Source organism: Rhinatrema bivittatum, chromosome 7 (assembly GCF_901001135.1).
Source record: "Rhinatrema bivittatum chromosome 7, aRhiBiv1.1, whole genome shotgun sequence".
Taxonomy (NCBI): domain Eukaryota; kingdom Metazoa; phylum Chordata; class Amphibia; order Gymnophiona; family Rhinatrematidae; genus Rhinatrema; species Rhinatrema bivittatum.
The window spans coordinates 242,089,913-242,110,640 of record NC_042621.1 but is presented as its reverse complement, the minus strand read 5'-3'; positions in this window follow the sequence as shown (position 1 = coordinate 242,110,640).

The window sequence follows — 20,728 nt, the reverse complement described above, 5'->3', positions numbered from 1 at the left end:
TATAGCAAGGTAAGGTATTGTAAAAAGTCCCCTCGAATCCCAAACCGTTGTAAAATAGAAAAAAGGTAAGACCAGTCTACACGGTCAAAGGCCTTTTCCGAATCCAACGCTACCACCAATGCCGGTATGTTGTGTTGTTGGCATATTTGCATGGCGGTGATAATTTTTATAATATTCGCCGTGGGTTTCCGGCCTCTAACAAAGCCCGTCTGGGAACTTAAAACCAATCGGGGTAAGACCACATTCAACCTCGTAGCTAAAATTTTTGTAAGTATCTTATAATCGCAATTAAGTAAAGATATGGGTCTATAGGAGGAAGGGCATAATGGATCCTTACCCGGTTTTAATAGAACGGTAATATGGGCTTCATTGAACCCAGACGGGAAGGCCGCTTGGTGCAGGCCAGCCTGATAATAATTAGCCAATGGGGTACTTATATTTTGACAAAGGGTTCTATAAAAGTCATAGGAAAACCCATCAGGTCCTGGGGATTTCCCCGTTGGCGCAGCCATGATGACCTGGGAAACCTCATAGGTTTGAATAGGGCTATTTAAAAAATCCCGTTGATTAGCAGTCAGTGTCGGTAATTGAAGGCCCTGAAAAAATTCTTCCTCAAGGAGCCGGCTTTCGGCTGGTTCCCCTGCATATAGTGAAGCATAAAATTGTTTAAAAATGGCACAAATTTCCGGCTCCTGGGTAGTAAGAGCGCCAGAATCCTTCCTCAAATTGGTAATATATGTCTTTGGTTTGTATGGTTTGGTGAGATTGGCTAGTAAACGACCAGGCTTATTTCCAAACTTAAATAAATTGCGCTGGCCCTCCTGTAAATAAGTTTGAGCCCTTTTATGCAACATAGTGTTCATGAAAGCATTGCCAATTATGGTCTGAATTGTGTTGAATGAGTGCCTCTTTCGCCCGGCCTAAGTCAGTCTCCAAGTGTAAAATTTGTTGGTTTAGTTGTTTAGTGCGAGAATGGACATAAGAGACTATTTCCCCCCGTAGGACTGCCTTCCCTGCGTCCCAAAAGAGGTGGGGTTGCTCTCTATGTTGGTGATTGTTGCGGGCATAATCTTGCCACTTCTTCCGTAGAAAAGCATGAAAGTGAGTATCCTTACTCAAAAAATTGGGGAACCTCCAAAGGCGAGCTTTATGAGCAGCCATGCGAGGCATAAGTTGCATGGAAACTGGACAATGGTCGGAGATAGCCTGAGGCTCTATGGCTGCAGAGGCAATATTGAAAAAATTATTTATAGGAGCCAATATGTAGTCAATCCGCGACATCGTTCCATGGGATCTAGATATATGAGAAAAGTCCCTCTCAGTCGGATGCAGGGTACGCCAGATATCCAATAATCCCAAGTGGTGACAAAGATATCGTATGCCTTTGAGGTTGGAACCCAGCCCCGTTTGTTGTGGGGGATTTTTGTCCAATGATGGGTTGTGAACACAATTAAAATCCCCAGCTAGATAAAGATTGCCTTGTGTACATTTATGCAGCTCATTACAGAGATGAGTAATGAATTGATGACTATATGCGTTAGGGGCATATACATTACATATGGTGACAGGGATAGCGTTCCATATGCCTACGAGTATAATGTAACGGCCTTCTGGATCCGAAACAGTATTTAATACCTGTAGGTTCGCAGTTTTACTTATTAATATTGCGACACCCCTTTTTCGCCGAGCTGCAGCAGAGTATATGCAATGGCCCACCCATTCGCGTCTAAGTTTTTGGCTCTCTGCTGCTGAAAGATGCATTTCCTGAATGCATGCCACCTCCGCTCGGAGGCGTTTAAGATAGGACAAGACCTTTTTTCGTTTAACCGGCGTCCCCAATCCATTGACATTCCAGGTGATTAATCTCGACATGATATCAGAGAAGGGACAAGATCAATGATGTCACATTGCCCAAAAGAGAAGGGGGGGGACCCCAGCCTCATCCTCCCCCCTTGAAATGCCTGCCATAATCTGGGGCACCATGAATCACCTAGGGAACCTGGTAGCAGCTGCAAATGCAAACCAATCCACAAAGGATAAATCAAGAATGTACTTATTATCAACAATGTGAAGCATAGAACCGACAATTGAACAATAAATTTTTGAACCTCCAAATGCTGAACCCCTCTCCCCCTTCCCTCCCTCTCCCCGCCTCCCCCTGTACCCCCCCAATCCCCCCCACATTCCCAAATACACCACCAAAATGGTATTGTGAGATCACGTAACCTGTGCTCAGGCGCCAGTCCCCCCAGTTCATCCCACATTACCAGTACACATGAGTAGAAGTCCCAAGCTAGTAATGGGGGGAGATGATTTGCCGTTAAATTCCAGTAGGTCCACACTCTTGATGGATGCAGAGTCGTCTTGGATTCCCTCAGTGCCTTCCCATGGGACTGTGGAAGCAGAGAAACAGTAAAACAAAACTGCCCAACTAGGCAGAAGCCCACGAGAAATTGAGGAATTAAAAGGTCATTCCTCCAATGTTTGACCAGTGTAGGTCAGCCCTCCAGCTTTTCCAAAGCGGTATCAGCCACTCCTCAGCTCGGGATAGAATCTAAGTAGGCCTGCGCGGCGTCCGGAGTGAGAAAGATATGTTGAGCGTTTTGATGCCAAATTTTCATTTTCGCAGGAAATTGCAACGAAAACTTAATCTGCTTAGTAAAGTAACGGGTGCAGACTGCGGAGAATTTTTTCCGCTGCTCTGAGACTCTGAGTGAATAGTCTTGAAAGATCCGGATTTTATGGGTTTTATAACTGATTTCTCTCTTACCGCGGTAAGCTCTCCAGATTATAGCCTTCTGGGCATAATTCAAGATTTTGGCGATTACCAACCGGGGTCTGTTCCCGCTCTCAGTATCCCGGCGACCGCCCAGGCGGTGAGCTCGTTCGACCGTTAGCTTTCCGTGCAGGTCCGGGAGTTCAAGCACTTCTGGCAGCCATTGTTCCAACAGGGAGGGAAGCTCCCGTTCCTCTACCGATTCAGGGAAGCCCAGAAACCGCAAATTAGAGCGCCGATTTCGGTTTTCAAGATCATCTATCTTCTCAGTTAACTCCGCTATGGTTTTTTCATGCTTTTCCACCGTTCTGGCGGAGGCAGACATGTCATCTTCCAAAAGATTGATGCGGCCTTCAGCGTGGTCGAGTCTCGGATTCAGTTCATTAAGAGCTTCTTTCACCTCCGTAAGTTGAGCCATAATGCCCGTTAATTTTTCGTCCAGGGCGGTACGAATGATTCCCTCTATTGCCTGAAGGGTAACGCCATGCGTTTCCGATTCGGGGCTGCCTTCGCTGCCGGCGGCCATTTTGGAATCCAGAGGCCGCGATTTCTCTTTCTCTTTTTTACTGCTTCGGGCAGCCATGGTCGGCGAGGCTTTGTGCATGTATCGAACGATGGACATACGCAGAGATGTTAGCTGAGTTTCCAGAGAGTTAGCCCACCGTGGCGAATTCAGATGCGGGTGGATGGGTTACTGGCGCCCGGAGCCGTGGAGCAAGCGACTTCCCCGGCTCACCACATCACGTGATCCAGTTTTTTTTAATTTTAAATAAGTTCTGTATACCATCTTTTGAAAAAGTAATTTGGAAATTCACCATTTTAGGACCTAAAAGACATCAACCCACCCTCCTGTTAAAGCCTCCCTCCAACTTAGCTTATCCCCCAAAGCTGCCCCAGGTCCAACAAGGCAGCAGGAAGAGGATAATAGGGATGTGCATTTGTTTAAAATGAAAATGCAAAATATGATGAATAAAGCTAATTCATTTCATTTGGAGGGGGAGGGTACCGAAATGAATCGGGGCCCCCCAAATGAAATAAACCGTATTTGTTTCATTTTAAACAAATGCATCAGCCCTAGGTCTAGGACCAAAGCTGGGGCTACAGCTTCGGGCCTAAGCTGAGGCACCAGCATCATGCTCAGGCATAGGCTGAGGTCCAAAGCAGGGACCACGGCCTAGGCCCGAGTACAATGCCAGGCCAATACTGGAGCCTCGACCAAGACCCTGAAAAACCAAAAAACTCCAAATTTACCTGATCCTTGGTCAGCCCCTGTCACATGGTAGGAGCAATGGATGGCCGGCGCCATCTTGTGCTCCTACCATGTGACAGGAGCCGACCAATGGCACCGGTAGCCCCTGTGACATAGTAAGGGCAAAGGCTATCGGCGCCATTTTGAATACTGGCAGCCGATGGCTCGAGTGCAGGAGATTTCTCCAGGACCCCCGCTGGACCACCAGGGACTTTTGGCAAGTCTTGAGGGGGAATCCTGACCCCCCCAAGACTTGCCAAAAGTCCCTGTTGGACCTGGGGCAGCTTTGGGGGATAAACTACCATGTGACAGGGGCGCGCATGTTATAAAATAGGCTGATCACATGTATATGTGCGCACAATTTTATATGGATGCACGCTTGTGCACACAAATGCTGCTTCTACTTCGTAAGTGGGAGGACTTTAATATAAATGGGCACTGAAGCAATTACCAGTTAAACCACTTCCTTCTCAGTTTGCCCAAGTAAACAATTGGACTTCTTAACCTTATTTAAATAGCCTTCCTTTTCCCCTCTTAACCTCGACCCTTAAAACCCTGCTGATATGCCTATATTTTTTTGTTTTAAGATTACATGCCAATCATAGCAGAAGTAAAATTACATAGTAGGGGACCCCGGTGAGCACTTGTGCAGGTAAGTTTTTATGTGCTAGTTTCATTCATGAATCTAGGAACGCCATGCCACGCCCTGCCCAGACCATGCCCATGCCTGATTCCTTTTTGGTCTTTTTCATTTGTGTGAGTACCGGGAGATACGTGCCTACTCAGGCGGCTTTTAATATCCACTTGGTGTGCGTTGGCCCAATATACTCACATATCTCCCAGTTTTCGCATGTGTTGGTGTTATGGCTCCTGCTAGGGAGTTAGCATTCTGTTAGGAACCTGCTCCTGTGGTAGGAGGAGTTAGCGATCTTATTATGAACGAGCTCCTCTGGAGGGAGGAGCTAGCAATCTGTTATGGTTATACTCCTATGAAGGGGAGGAGTTAGCAAGCTGTTATGAATCTCCGTACGGAGTTAGCAATCTGTTATAATCTATTCCAGAGGAAGGAGAAGTTAGTAAACTGATATGCTCAGCTCCTGTAGAGGGAGTAGTAACAAACTGTAACAAATCTGTTGCTGAAGACTCCTGGTGGGGAAGGAGTAGCCATCTGTTACCAGCGGAGTGCTTGGAGAGGACACTCAGCTGTAGAGGAATGTAGAAAGGTGAATGCTTGGGCCGATGGCAGATGATTCCGCCCCCAGGAGGATATCCTGAGAGAGACCACTGGCTAGGTTTGAGTACGGAGACAGACACAGATAATTCTTTTATTAGACAGATTAGTAGAACCAACAGAGGTGGCAGTAGTGAGCTGATATGCCCGGCAGGGCTGAAGTCCCTCAGGTACTGGAACAGAGATCCCAGGGTTGCTGAGCTGTAGAGAAACTATAGCTAGTGAGTAGACAGGGTATGCTGTTTTCATAGCCAGAACTGGATTACAGATTTCACATAAGGTCTTTAGAAAGCTCAGTAGCTGGAAAGTGTAAGGCCCTCGAGGAGCGAGTACCTGGTTCCAGGGAAAGCTCTGAGAGAGCGATAGTAACTCACAATTGTCTGTATCTGAGTGTTCAGGAACATGGGCCCTCGAGGAGCGAGTACCGGTTCCTATCGGCAATCTGAAATAGAGAAAAGAGAGTGAGGCCCCCGAGGAGCGGGTACCCCTGGTAAGTCCGAGGAGGCAGAGTAGCTTGGAGGAATCCTTGCTAACTCAATTCGTTAGCAAATACTGAGACCTTTTATATTGGAAGCGGATGACGTCAGTTCAGGGGGACGCCCCTGAGGTTCGCGCCCTTGCTGGTACATTATTCGGAGCGCGCATGCGCCCTACTTCATCAGGAACATGGCGGATCTACAGCATCGTGCCGCTCCGGGGATGCCGGAGGAAGACGGCAAGAAGACGCTGCGGCAGCAAACCGTCCATCAGGCCCAGAGGGAGTCGCCACAGTGGTAAGGAGGGCAGAGTGAGGACGTCGAGCAGCGAAGGACGCAACAGTTAGGCTTTTAAAATTCACCTATAAGTCTCAGCTTCCAAGATGGTGGAGTTAATTTGAAAGGAGTTACACGAGTAAATGTAATATAATATCCTTGCAATTTTAAAAAGCCATTCATGTGTATAAAGTGCACTTACACATGGATAATTCAATGGCATAAATTATGACAATTTTCAAAAGCCCAATTACTCCGGTAAAATGCATTCACATGTGAAAAAACCCATTTTAAGTATTTAAATACTTTTTAAATCAAGTCTTTAGTGGGTAAAGAGTGCTTAAGCACCACTAGCAGTTAAACTAATAAAAACTTCAGATATTTATACTTATTGTCAAGCCAGTTTAAACTGTAGAAATCTGAGGGTGTCTATGGGCAGTTAAAGCTAAAATGAATTATTAAACTCTGTAGCTTAAGCCATGAACTTTTAAGAAGAATGTGTCTAGAGCTAGCAGAGACATGGAAGATAAGGCAACCAAAAACTGTCACCAATTAGTCAGTTCTAAGGATCTCTTTATCCAGGTTCTGAGTACCAAGGTGAAATATTGAGAGTAGCATGAAGGACTCTTTAGGAAAGGCATTTGTTATAAGCACTGGTTTGAAGATGGAAAAGAGAAAAATATTAGAAGTTGAGCAAAGCTGTGTTTTAGTGTACATTTGTTACTGTTTCTAAACCCCCTAGAAAGTTGCTTTATGAAATTTTAAAGTCTTATATTAAATTACAGCTTTGTGGTCATGCTGGTTTTTCTCTTCTGCAAAAGAGAGCCTATTTTAGGCCTATATAAAGGGTTAGACTATGGGAGTAAGAATCTTTGTAAGTGCGATGTGGCAGCTGCAATAACCCCCTTTACTGATAATCCTCTGCTAGTCAACTTTAACCTACAGCCCCTGCATTTTAGAAGCAGGCAGAATCAGCACCACGCACTGCTCAAGGGGCAGCATCCATTACTATAACATCAAATCATGGCACCAGTAGCATGGGATGTACTTAGTGTTTGGGTACTTGCCAGGTACTTGTAGCCTGGATTTACCACTGTTGGAAACAGGACGCTGGGCTTGATGGACACTTGGTCTGACCCAGTATGGCAATTTGTTATGTTCTTATTTTCTTATATTCTAGGACTTGCTCACATAAAATTGATGCACACGTGGAAATTGGTATACTATAAAATATGCACACATAATTGAAAGTAGCATTTTTCCATTTACTCCATCAATTCCATCTCCAGGTCACCATCTCCAGGTCACCAATTCCATCTCCAGGTCATCTCCAGGTCATCAAGAACCTCCTGATAGTTCATCCTGAACTCTCCTCATTTCATCCAGACTTCCCACACAGCCACAAGTCTCATATCAATTATGCAAGATAATTAGCAGATGTAAAATTACATGAGTGAGTTGCCAAATGTACATATGTAAGTCTCTTATAAAATAGTAACTTACATGTGTAACTTTTGGACTCACCTCAAAACACCTCTAAACTCCCCTTTATTTCACACGATTACGTGTGTGTGAAACCAAAGGTACGTGTGTACATCTGATGTTTATAAAAAAGCAATTATGTAAGTACAGGCTTCTTTTGCATGTAAATGCTAATTTTTATGCACATAACTCTTTGAAAATTCAATCCAAACTTTTTTGAATATCGATCTCAAAATTTGTAACAGAAAAGCTAAACGTGTCTAGATCATACAGAAGTCATATAAAATCTTGCTAAATAATGTGAAATTAGTGGACCATTTAAATGTTATTGTTTGATTTTTAAAGATTATGGTTTTTATTTTGTGAGATAATTCACAGTCAAGGACTTCAATTTTTTCTTTGGCCTAGACATTTTCATGCCCATCTATTAAAAAAGATCAATATACTACAGAAGAAGACTTGTGGGGCAGATGCACTTTTTGTTCTAGAGAATAAAGGCCCTTAGTTATACCAAGTATGTTGCCTGGCAATTCTTACTGGGAGTAGAATTTTTAAAAGTCTTATTTACATTCTTTACTTGTTCAAAGTAAGCACACAAATGGTTACACACTCATAAGAGATGCAATTCACCTCTTCCTTCCTGGCATATTAATTGCCCCAGCCCCTCCCCACCATGCTCCCCTTTCCTCTATACTTGAGAAAGAACTCTATATCACACTGTTATTCAAGAAAGGAGATCTTTATTGGATGTATAAGGCTATAGCATAGGTCAACTGTATGAAACAATTCAATCACAAATATACCAACTAACGTTCCAAAATCCCTATGGGGTGATTACACTCTCGCCTGCTGGTTTGACTTGCAAATACTCAATAAGCATTACAGTGCCGTCAGGTTGGCTGTTCAAGCCAACCCCCTTTACAACTTTTGGCTGTCTAGGACACAGAGCTGTCAAAGCTTCACCCCTAAAGGTTTGCTTTAATCTGATCCTTGATTACCAGGTAAGATTTTCTCTGCCATGCAACAATGTCAAGCCTGGTAAAAGAGCAGGAGTCACATAATTTTTTGAGTGGTGAGCAGGCTAATCGTGGCCACCACAACCATAGACTTGACAGAAGACTAATATCAGGTCTCACAAACCTATGAAATGTAGGGGCAGGAAGACCAGTTAATTGGTATTATATGCCTGACCAGCTTTAACACATTACTTATTGTGTGCCTCAGAACATGGCCAACTCTGCCTTACTATGCTGTGACTGCTTTGGTGACTTCCTATCCCACCAAGTCTTTCCCATACCACCACAAGCTGTCCATAGATGGGTGGGATGATTGGATATACCACCAATGGCCCTCACTAATAATCAATCATATAACCAAATTAATTTAGCATTTAGTAAATAAGTTGCCATACTGTTCTAGGCAACAGCTATAGACACATGAGATCTGCTAGTGAAGGTCACAGTGAAGGCCTGAAAAACCTTTCATTGGTTCCCACTTTATTAATTGTTGTGATTTCCTGCTATGTGAAGGTATCCATCACCTCCAATGGTTTTGCAATGTTTCTTTTGAGTTAATATCAAGCTGACGTTGATTGGTGCAGCATAGTATTTCTAACATGCTGCTGACTTTATCAAAGCTGAAAGACATAATGGGTTAATCAGGTTGGCACTGTGTACACTGGCTAGCAAGGATCCCAGTATCTCTGAGCCATCCATTTATAGAGGAGGAGTATATCCCACCTGTTAACTGGAGCAGAATGTGCCACTTTCACAAAGGTGCAGATGTAGCCCATCTGTCAGTTGAAACATCAGCAAACTGTATCATTTCATCAGACAGAAAACAGATAGGTCTAATTGTTGAATCCAATGTTTCCCTCAGAAAGGATACTTACATTATTCTCCATCTATTCAACTACTTTTTGTGGCTTTGGTGCGGAAGGATTTTATTTTATATTTCTTTCTCTTCTAGTTGCTATTTAGCTATACTATAATTGTAATTCTCCAATAGATGCATATTAGCTCCAACCTTTATATTTTCTGTCCATTTTCTTTCTTTTGAAAAGAGTTTTCATTATTTACCAACTCTGAATTTGTGCCAGAGTTCTCCCAGAAGGGCGTACAAACTTGAAGCCTGTGATTCAGAGAAGTAGAGGACCTTGTGTCTCACACTCAGTCTCCTAGGAAAGGTTGGAACAGCAGGTATACTGTTCAGCATCCATAAAGGGCTAAAACTTGGACCTAGGTCTGTTGACATTTTTATTCCTTTTTGATGCCCAAAAAACTGAGACAACATGGAATCAACTAGTTGACATAGCAACATGTCAAGCTGCCAACTCTTACCAAGATAAAGACCCTCAGTTATACCAATATGTTGCCGTGGCAAATCCTACTGGAAAAGAATAACTACACATAGGAGTAGAATCATTTAAAGGTCTGATTTATATTCCTTACCTATTCAAAGTAAGCACCCAAATGGCTAGATTATTGCTTAATCAATCATATAACCAAATTTATTTCATTTAGCATATGGTAAATAAATTGGCATCCTGCTCTTCTAGCTTTTATGTAGAAGTGTAGAATATACTTAAAGCATGAGTCACTAAGCCTTTTTCCCATAGACATAGGATGGAAGAAAAACCTTAATCATTACACTAATACAGTATAATCAAGGCACTGGGTCTTTAATATGCTTCTAGCTTCCAGCTTAGCATCCGACAGGCATATAATCACAGAATAGAAAAATAAGAACCAATGCAGATTATGAAATATTATAGTAGTTTTAGTAAACTCTGACAACAATACAACATATATGCAATATATCTGTAGTTTCTCATAATGATGATGTGGTGTACTTTATTTATATAATATCATTGTGACAAGTCATTACCTGTGGCATGCTCCAGCTAGCTTATAGCCAGAAACACCCACACAGCCAAACAGCTTGCAGAAAAACAATCTCTATTTTCTTTGAATGTCTGCTATTGCACAAATAACACAGTTCCACTTCTGAAGCCCAAGGCCAATCTAGACATATACAGAAGGCACTTAAATACAGGCTGACACAAACTCCATGCAACAACTAAATGACCTTTCCCTCCTGTTAGCTATCAAGCTGCTCAAATGCCTAGTAGAAGGTTCACACAGCCTTCTTACACATTTATTCCTTACCAGTGTGATAGCTCTCAGGTTATTCTGGTTCTGACTAGTTGGGCCTCTGTCTCTCTGACTCTCTCTTCCAAGAGAAACTTTTCTCTCTCTACTTAAGTCATTTATTGACTTCTCTTCCACCAACCAATTAATATTACCTCTCTCTGCCATCTGTAGAGCTGACTAGTTTAAGGTCATGTCTCCACTGAATTACAACTCCCAGCTTTGGCTTCCTCTCATGTCCCCTCTTTCTTAAAGTGGTAGTACTTGTTTTCTCTCCTTTTTTCATTTTCTTCTGTTGTTTCCTTTAGAGTGCTCTCTGCTTCTATGACTGTTCTTCTTCCAAATCTCTGAACTATTTTTGGAGGTGTGGAATCTCAACTCCAATAATATTGCCTATGAATTTTAAAGTAACTGTTTGTAGTTGATTTAAAAAAGTAAGAATATTGAGAAGACAAAGGCATCCTTTACCACAAACTTCTTGTCATAATTCAGTTGTTTATCTGATATTTTTCAAAACACAGAGCAATTGCTGATCAAAACCAAATCATTTGAATTGTATTGAGTATCCTTTACAATAAGAGTAAATAACTTCCAGCCTTCAAAAGTCACACACTGGTTTGGTTTTCAGGCTATTCCTAATGTATATGAATGAGATAGATTTGCATGCATACTGCCTCAATTATATGTTAATCTATGATATACATATTAATTAGGAATAGCCTGCCTGGTGTGCAGCTCCGGATGACTAGAAGACTAGTAGGCATGATATGACATGTAATTTTCAACTGAATGAAATCATGCTAAGATTTTTATTAAACATTATGGGGTCTATGAACAAAAAATAGCATGCCATGCACTAAGGGGTAGATTTTCAAAGTACTTCTAGATGCCTTACTGAATGGGCCAGATATGAATAGATAGCAATCAGAAGCAATCAGATATTTAGATTGTATCTACCCTGCTAAGATATAGTTGAAAGTAATCTTATATGTAACTGGTCAAACTTTGGCCATCTAGATTTAAGCTTGCAATTGATTTGCTTGGCTTAGGTGCATAGCACTGAAAATCAGTACTAGAAATCTAAATTTCTTCCTCCCTGCACTATCCCTACTCCAGGAACACCCAGTTTTGGCTGCTAAATGTAGGCACTAGGGATGTGCATTCAATTAAAATGAAACTGCAAAATGACAAATAAGGCTAATTTATAACTCAGCTCCTCCTCGTAACGCCTGCCTCCCACCTTAGAAACGCCCCCAAATTATCCGGCTAGAATTTAGACAGTCAAGCATTTTAAAAATGCAGCTAAGCCATTTAGATGAATAACTTTCCTGTTATCCATCTAAATGGCATTTGAATATGTACCCCCTATTGAAAGTAGGGACCTACATTTAGACACTGAGAAAAGGTACATTTTTAACAGCAGTGGTTTAGGTAACTCCTAAAGTTATCTGACTAAACCTTTTTAAATCTCCATGGGAAGATTCTAGTGCACATGCTAAATGAGTTTCTGGTGATATGTATGCATTAAAATTAGTGAGCATGTGTATGTAAATGAAGTGACATGAGATGCAAATGATGGTTTAGCAGTGTTTTCGCTAAGACAACATTTTTAACATTATCTCATAGGCCACATAAACCCATATAGCTACAAAGGAGCCAAATAAAACAGAAATTGATGAGTCACAGTGGGACAAGTCCCAAGACACAGGGACATCCTTCTCAGCTCATATCCCCACAAATAAGGCCTGTTTTTCAAAAGCAATTACACGCTTAAAAATGGGGTTTACATGTAAATGCACTTTACCTGATTAAGTGGGATTTTGAAAATTGCTACAATATATGCCATTGCATTGTCCATAGGATTTACCCATGTAAGTGCACTTTATCACTAAATGGCTTTTTAAAATTGCTATGATAGTATGTTACATTTATATGTGTAACTCCTTTGAAAATTTCCTCCTTACCCACACTCTTACAAAACAGCAAAAAAAAAAAAAAAAAAAAATCAGAAATAGATGGGTCAGAGTGGGCTCTAGTAGGACAAGACCCGTGACATACAGACATACTCCTCAACTCATATCCACACAAATTGCTTCACAGAATTGGAAACAGATTATACTCTGCAAGTGGTAATTGAGTTAAAAAAGAAACTAACTGTTCACAGAAACCCCAAATCACTGTTAAAAGATTTCATGGTAGAAATATTCTTCTCTTGGGGGAACTCCATTTTTAAAGGCAAACTTGGAAGTTTACAAAAATGTCAGATGCCTACCAGGATCCTGCAGGATTCCTTGCAGGAAAACAAACCAGATCCTTTGTACTGTTAGAGAAGCATGGAACTCTCACATTCACAGTCCATTTGGGAAAAAAATGCATGCAGAAAGCTGTTTATATGCTGGCATATACAGAAGCATTTGACATACAAGAACAAAAAGACAAAAATTCCTCAATACTGTGATTTTCTTTGCACTGAAAGTAATGTGAATGAAATATATTTAAAGGAAAATACTGCAACATCAATGCTTACTGCTTAATAGTTATTATTTAGGACCCTCATAATAATGGGCTAGATGCATTGCCTATGGTTCTGATTGTAAGTATTAATTACAAAGCCCCAATTTTAATCTTTGGTTGCTTTTATGCAAAAATACTTATTTTTTAAACATTTTGATTGCAAATAAAACAAAGAGAAGAAAAAGTCAAGTGCATATCACAACTATTCAAGTACTCCAAAAACCACAAGAGCTGACAATATGAACCATGCCATACCAAAAAAATAGCATTGCTGTAATGAAGCCACACTGTTATAAAAAGATTACTGATTGGATGTCATAGTTTGATTACAAAAGTGAAGGGCTGTTGAAGATTTGGTTGTGCTGTTGAGTTTAGTGATCTTTTTTAGCAAAGGAATCTCTTGGTTTATGGCATTAGTTTAAATTTAAATGTACTTCAGTTTTGGATCTAGGGATTTATTTTATATTTTTTGTGTTTATTTCTTTATTGATATGCATTGTTTATTTGCATTTGTAGGCTTTGATATTGATTGTGTTGTCCTTTGTGTCTATATCATTGTGATATGGTGAATTTTGAAATACTCTAGTAATTTGTTCACTAGCTCTTTATTTGTGTGGATTATGTATATATATATATATATATATATATATACATACAAAAATGACCATTCTTTGTTTTTTTATGTAGTTCCTTTGAAGCCATTTATCACTGAGAGGCAAAGGAGATGTGGTGATGATAGAGATGGGTATTCCATTTTTTGGAGAGTTTGGTCATCTTCTGCATTTGAATAAATGTTCATTGTTTCCCTGAAGCAGCCTTTGCTGTAAGATGAAACTTAGTTCCATATTGAGAATGTATAGTTGAATAATAATAAACATATTGATTTATAGGATTGGTGATATACACCTTACTCCAATTTAAAGAATTAAATGTTTAAGAGAACCTATATTTGGACAATTACATTTGAACAATAATCAATATTTGTGGATGGACACCTGAATGGGTCTATATATTTGAGTGGAAAGAAACCTGTATGTATAAATATCTAAATGTTAAGGGTCATCAGTAGGAGTAGATCTTTGAATGAATCTTTTTTTATGTTAGGCACAGAAGATAACAGTTTTGGAATCAATTTGATGATATAGATTAGATATATTATTGTTTTTAAAGGTATGATGAATATGGTATGTGTGTTGGAAGTAAGAGATGTTTGGTGGTATGTATGTTTCATAGTATAAGTAGTATAGAAAATCTCTTACGGGGAACCCTAGTGGGATTTCCCTGTTGGCCCCTTCATTTTTTGCTTTCTACACTTCTGGCAGTACTAATTAAAAAAAACTTTAAAAGAAAGATTTGTAAGAACTAACAAACCAGAATGCAATAACCAGCTTCCTAGTAGGCACCATGGCGTGGACTGTGGACCCCTAGCCTGAGTTGGGGTTGACGCTACCTGAGGGGGAAACCCTCGTAGGTTCCCAACATCAGGAGGTGAGGCCGGAGGAAGACAGGGGCCTGTTGGAACTTAACCAATACCAGCACACGTTCCCTGCAGGTTGAGCCTTTGGGTGCCAGGGCCGGCTGGTCTTAGGTGGGCCTCTGAGGAGTGTATCAGTGCAGAGTCCGAGTGTGAGGCAAGAGCGAGGTTCGAGGATAGATGGTTGGCTGCCAGGGCAAAGACAGGCCAGAGTCCAGGTGCCAGCAACAAAACAGAGAGGCGAATGCCTGCCCGGGGTCAGAAGGCAGGTGGCAGGCTGGCCAAGAGTAGTCCAGAGCCAAGGCCCCAGACTAGGGGCTGACAGGAGAGGTGAAGTCCAATCCAAGGTTCAAAGACAGGCGACAGAGTAGCATGGTGAAGTCCGATCCAAGGTTCAGAGGCAGGCGCCTGACAAGCAAGGTGAAGTCTGGTCCAAGGTTCAGAGGCAGGAGGCAGACAAGCAGGGTGAAGTCCGGTCTATGGTTCAGAGGCAGGCAGCTGACAAGCAGGGTGAAGTCCGGTCCAAGATTCAAAGCCAGGAGGTCCGTCCGAGAGATGGGTCCAGGAAGCAGGGGACAAGGACCTGGTACTGGAACAGGACTCAGGTACTGGAACAGAAGTCCTTCCAGGAGAAGCGCAGGATCCCGAGAGGAAGCAACGCAGGGGGAACCCCGGACGGGGCCGGAAGCTGACGGCGTCCAATGCGCCGGTGAGGCTGAGGAGGTCCCGGTGTCCGAGAGTGCGAGCGAAGTGGAACCGGGAAGGCAGGCCATTCCAGCTAAAGGCTCAGGCAAGGCATGGAGGCGTCATCGGCCAGATGGAGCCGGCATGGGGGGTTCTGCGGGTAGTGGGTGCAACATTCCTTTATATTTATTATCTGATGGTACAAGCACAGATTAAACAGGTCACCAGCAGTAACTAAAAATATGAGAGCTCTGAGTGGGGTAGCAAAAATTCAGACCTTATAAATGATCTTAAGACATTGTTAAGTAATACACAGATCAACAGATCATACTCTAATGAATATTAATAGCATTCTATCAATATTCCTTGAGTTCCAGGAACTTATGTCTAATTCATGTAACTAATACTTTAGCATTCAGTAGCTACGTCATTTCAATACTTCTGTCTTCAGCTTTTTCTAGATAGGCCTAAAAGTGCAGTCCCAATCCTCATGATGGCTACTTAGCATAACCTAACCAAGGATTTCAAGCCTGAAATCCTGAAATTTATGACAGTTCTCTGATTGTTGTTTTTTTTTTTGTTTTTATTATTTTGGGTTTGCTAAAACTTCTTTTGTATCTTGATGTATAAAAATATACTTGATATATGGTTTTATTAATGTTGTATGAGAATGTATATTATTTGTTGTACAGTTGGTTTACATTCCCCTTTCTTTTTGATATTGTGTATTTTTGGGGTGAATATTATTTTGTTAGCTGGTTTTTGATATATTCATTCAATTCCCTCACGGGCTTCTTGCTTTGAATATACTTGAAAACATTTTTAGTTTGGGTTTTTGCCTCTCTAGAAAGCTTATTTTCAAATTCTCTTTTAGCCTACTTTTTTGATGCTTTAAATCTAACTTGCAGTGCTTATGTACTTTCCTATTTTCTTCATTTGAATCCACTTTCCAGTTTTCAAAAGATGTCCTTTTGGCTTTAATAGTCTCTTTCACCTCATAATTTAACCATGTGATAGTCATTTGGTCTTCTTTCTACCTTTTCTAATGTATGGAATAAATCTTGTCTGGGATTATGTTTTTAAACAGAATCCATGCCTCATGCAAACTTATTCTTTTAATTTTTTTCCTAATTACCTTGTTTAAAGTTAAATGCTACCATTATGGTTTTCCTTAATGTCCTTCCTTTAATGAGTGTGTTAAAGTAGATTAGTTTATGATCAAGTGGCCCCATCACCATTACCTTTTGCACCAGATCCTGCATTGTAATAAGGATTATAACTAGAGTATTCCCTCTCTCCTCATATGGATTCCAGGACCTGTTGCTCCATGAAGCAGTCATTTCTAATATCTAGAAACTTTACTTCCCTAGCATGACATGACAAGACATCCAATCAATATTGGGGTAGTCAAAATCTCACATTATTATTGCATTTTCTAATGTTATAGATATCCTAATTTCTGTCTGCATTTTTTTTCAGAGCCTTCAGCAACATGCCTGACCTCCAGACTTGGACCTCAAGCACTAATTCTGCAAAGCAGTTTCTAAAACCCTTGTCTGTCTCAGCAAGCATTAACCTATGTGAGCTATTACATGCTGGTACAGAAAAACTCACATCAATGCTCACCTTGGGGCACAGTAAAGGCTTACATTACATGTGGCTCTGCCAAGTGTCTATTTGCTACCAGACAAAGGGAAACTGCCAATGTAGTGTGATGAAGGAGTAGTTGATTCTTGTGTTTGATAGTCGCATTGACACAAATATTGAAAATGACTTTAATTTTAGAAAGGGCTGAAGACTTTTGCATTTCTTTAAATACATTACAATGGCACCAAGAACTGTTGTGAAGCTAAAATAGTGTGCACTCTATGGCTGTTTGTCAAAGATAGGTGCAGTCATTGATTGGCTTGTTTAAAAATACTGCAGATGGACATTTGTTGCTGAGTGGTATAAAATAGCCCTGATTATAGCCATGACCATTTCTGGCTAGCAATATCTTGAAGCTTGGCTATTCATATTAAGACTAGTACAAGAAGATCTTTTTTGAGAAAAAAGACAGAAATATATATCCAATTAGGAAGAGGCACCTGTTCTCAATTACGTTTTTAATGTGTTGAAAAAATGATGAGTGCTATTTATAATGCAATCCTTGGAGAAAAAGAAGAAGATCAAAGAAAAGAAGATGTTGCTGCATTTTGTCTCCCCGCTATCTGACCTAGCCCATCAGGATGATTTGGAGTAAGTGTCAATGCAGAAATGAAAGACAGAAATTTAGAATTGCACCACTTTATTATTATATTGCCATTAGAGATCCTTAGAAAATATTACAATAGAAGCTACTTATATAGTATACATTATGTAAACTGTAATTAATAATAAGATGTTTATTCACTGCTTGTCATCTATTATCAAGTTTGTTTAACAATATATTATCTGATGTCAATAACAATGATAATTCTTCTAAGAAAATGAGAACATAAGAAGTTGCCATACTGGGTCAGATTGGGGTTCTATCAGCCCAGCATCCTGTTTCCAACAGTGGTCAATCCAGAATACAAGTACCTAGCAAGTACCCAAACATTAAGTAGATCCCATGCCACTAATACCAGTAATAGCAGTGGCTATTCCCTAAGAGAGCTTGATTAATAGTAGTTAATGGATTTCTCCAAAACCTTATCTGAACCTTTATTAAACCCAGCTACACTAACTGCCCTAAACACATTCTCTAGCAACAATTTCCATAGCTTAACTGCGCGTTGAGTGAAAAATAATTTTCTACGATTTGTTTTAAATATGCTGCTTGCTAACTTCATGGAGTGCTCCCTTGTCCTTCTATAATCTTAAAGCATAAATAACTGATACACATTTACCGGTTCTAATCCTCTCATGATTTTATAGACCTCTATCATATCCCTCCTCAGCCTTCTCCAAGCTGAACAACACTAACCACTTTAGCCTTTCCTCAAAGGAGAGTCATTCCATCCCCTTTATCATTTTGGTTGCCCTTCTCTATACCTTCTCTAGTGCAACTCTATATATTTTGAGATGCGGCAACCAGAATTGTACATAGTACTCAAGGTGTGGTCTACAGAGGCATTATGACATTTTCTACTTTATTAATTATTCCCTTCCTAATGATTCCTAACATTCTGTTTGCTTGTTTGACTGCCACAGCACACTGAGCTGATGATCTCAATGTATTATCCACTATGACATTTTTTTTTCTGGGTAGCAGATCCTAATATGGAACCTAACATTGTGCAATTACAGCATGGGTTACTTTTCCCTATACGCACAAGCGAAGAGTAGACAAAGTATACAGTCCATAAACTTCAATTATTCAAGCAGAAAGTCTTTTCTTGCTTTATTATTATTTTATAAACGGCTGCTCCATAGGCTCAATACAGTATACATAAGTTTTCAATCAGATCCCCCGACACGGACCGTGTTTCGCTCAGAGCTGCATCGGGAGGGACTAATGCAGTGTATAATTTCAACCACTTACGCATAGTCCTGATTCAGTTCTATGGAGAGCCAAAGCAGGAAATCTAGACTATGCATAACTGGTTGAAATTAGGGGTGTGCATTCGTTTTGAACTTATAGGTAAAACGCAACTTTTTTTTTTTTTAACTTAAAAAAGTGATGAGGCGAAAACGATCGGATTTCCAACTTATTCAACATAGCTATGTTGAATACGTTGGAAATCGCGATTGTTGATCCTAAATAAAAATTTAAATCCCTCACCCTCCTTAATCCCCCCCCAAGACTTACCAAAACTCCCTGGTGGTCTAGCGGGGAGTCAGGACGCCATTTCTGTACTCCTTTGCGAGGAGCACGTGACGTCGGCGTCACGTCGGAGTGATGCGGACGTCACGTGATTCCCCACGCGTTCGCTCCGGGACCCTCGTTGGACCCAAAAGGAACTTTTGGCCAGCTTGGGGGGCCTCCTGACCCCCAAAAGCTGGCCAAAAGTTTGGGGGGGTCAGGAGGCCCCCCCAAGCTGGCCAAAAGTTCCATTTGGGTCCAACGAGGGTCCCGGAGCGAACGCGCGGGGAATCACGTGACGTCCGCGTCACTCCGACGTGACGCCGACGTCACGTGCTCCTCGCAAAGGAGTACATAAATGGCGTCCTGACTCCCCGCTAGACCACCAGGGAGTTTTGTTAAGTCTTGGGGGGGGTGGGATTAAGGAGGGTGAGGGGTTTAAATTTTTATTTAGGGAATCGGTGCACGTATGGACATAGACTCAAATTATGGAATTCTCCATATGTCCATATTGACCGAAATTGACCCCCCCCCCCCTTTCGACTTATGGACTTATGAACATAAACTTTTGGTCTGCACATCCCTAGTTGAAATTATATGTCAACATAGTGAGGGAAAGGTAGCGCCGGCGCCATTTTGAATATTGGCAAATCGGCCCGAGTGCAGAAGGTCGCTCCCGGACCCCCGCTGGACTTTTGGCAAGTCTTGTGGAGGTCAGGAGGCCCCCCCAAGCTGGCCAAAAGTCCCTGGGGGTCCGGGAGCGATCTCCTGCACTCGTGACGTCAGGTCACAGGAACCAAAATGGCGCCGGCGCTACCTTTGCCCTGTCATATGGTAAGGGCAAAGGGCCACAGGCGCCATTTCTCTTAACGCAGCCGTGGCCCGAGAGTGGGAGATCGCGCCGGGACCCCCCCACTGGACCCCAGGTAATTTAAAACATTTTGGGGGGGTTCGGTAGGGTGGGGAATTTCTTTTAAAGGGTCGGGGTGGGTTTTATGGTTGTTTTGGTGTGCCGGTTTTCCCGCCCTCCCCCCTCCCCCGATTTACGATTTTTGAAGATAAATCGGGGGAATTATTATTGTATCGTGGCTCTAATGATTTTTGACGATTTAAAATATATCTGACAATTGTTTTAAATCGTCAAAAAACGATTCACATCCCTAGTTATTAGATGTTTGCCTCTCTGTAAGGCTAAGAATGCCCCAACTTTCTGGATTTGTCACCATTGGAATAGGATGTGAGTTCTTAATGAATGGCTTCAGAGAATGTGCAAGCTGCAGTCTTAGGCAGAGCTGGAATGCCTAAGTGGATTAGAGTGGCTATATGAGGCAGTGGTTGACAGTGATGAAACCTAGCAGTTGTGAGTTAGGTGCCCTTACCTTTGGGTGCCTCTTGCAGAACATGCAGTTGCTGCTAGGGGTGTGCATTCATTTTGAACTTAAATGGAAAATGCAACTTATTTTTTTTTTTTTGACTTAAAAAAAAGATGAGGCGTAAACGATCGGATTTCCAACTTATTCAACATAGCTATGTTGAATACGTTGGAAATCGCGATTGTTGATCTAAATACAAATTTAAACCCCTCACCCTCCTTAATCCCCCCCCCGCAAGACTTACCAAAGCTGGCCAAAAGTTCCGTGAGGGTCCGGGA